The sequence below is a fragment of the Phalacrocorax carbo genome, chromosome 8, assembly GCF_963921805.1.
Source record: "Phalacrocorax carbo chromosome 8, bPhaCar2.1, whole genome shotgun sequence".
Lineage (NCBI taxonomy): Eukaryota > Metazoa > Chordata > Aves > Suliformes > Phalacrocoracidae > Phalacrocorax > Phalacrocorax carbo.
In genome coordinates, this window is record NC_087520.1 from 31,477,229 (window position 1) to 31,478,432 (window position 1,204).

Sequence of the window (1,204 nt, forward strand, 5' to 3'; positions counted from 1 at the left end):
ATCACACACACACACACAAATCTTCTCTAGAAACACATCAATGTCTAAGTGAACACAATCCAAAATAGTCAAGCCAGACAGTTCTTAGAGTAGCTAAATGCAGCCTTGCCAAAATAAAAGATTAATCCAAGTAGCACAAAACCCAGGTAAAACAAATTGTGAAGCCTACTAGCTTTATCCACATATTACGACCATGTAATTACCAAAGGCTGTACACACAGTCTCCAAAAATACCAAAGAAACATACCACTCCTTATGAATTTTTTCTTTCTTTCTGCACATCTCTGAACCAGACTAATAATTACAGTCCACAGGGACTATCTTTCCAGTAGCTGTTCTCTGCCCTGACACTATTTTTCTTCCTACAAAACTAGTCTCCATTTTCCTTTGAAGCTCTTGACTGCTGCCACACCCACAACACCAGAGGCTGACATTACCATCATCTACTAAATCAGACTATGCCAGACTAAATAAACGCAACGATGAAATTTAGGGCGGCATAAACACCAGCCTAGGAAGGAACAGAGAAGCAACTAGCAGACTACATTTCCCAATACAGCCATTGCAACCACAAGCTGTGTCAAGGAACTAAAGATGAAGAGCCCCCCTACAGACAACAAGGGAAGAAGCCTTTGAGCACTCAGATCTGCTCCCCTCAGGCAATGGGCCTATTCAAATTTCTCCCCACAAACCCATGAGTTACTTCAAAGTTCCTTTTCCAAGCTCTCTCTCACTCGCCAGGTCACTGATCTGTTACCAGAAGACCCTCCCAGGACTCAGCCTCATTTACCTCTTCCTCAGAGACCACCCTCTCCCATACTCACCCTGGGCTTAGCCTACAGGGAGCCCAGGAATCTATTTTTGGCTTCCTGCCCTTACAGAGACCCATCACATCTTCCTCTGCCAGGCACTTGCTGCAGCTTTTGGAGCCTTCCGGTAGCCTCTGCCTAACTAAGGGCTAACAACCAAGAGACCACACCTGAGGAAAGGCTCAGTAGTTGCTCTCCTAGCCAGACTTTAAGAGACAAACCTCTAATTAAACATAACTTTATTTGCCTGCTGAAAGTGGTGCCTAGCTAGGGCCTCGGGACCCTTGAACCACTCAAGTACACTTTGCTTCTCTGAGTCATTTTAGGGCTCGCATAGCAGCTAGGGCTTTTTTCTAAGATCCCAGAAGTGGAACAAACCACAAAACCAGAGCAGA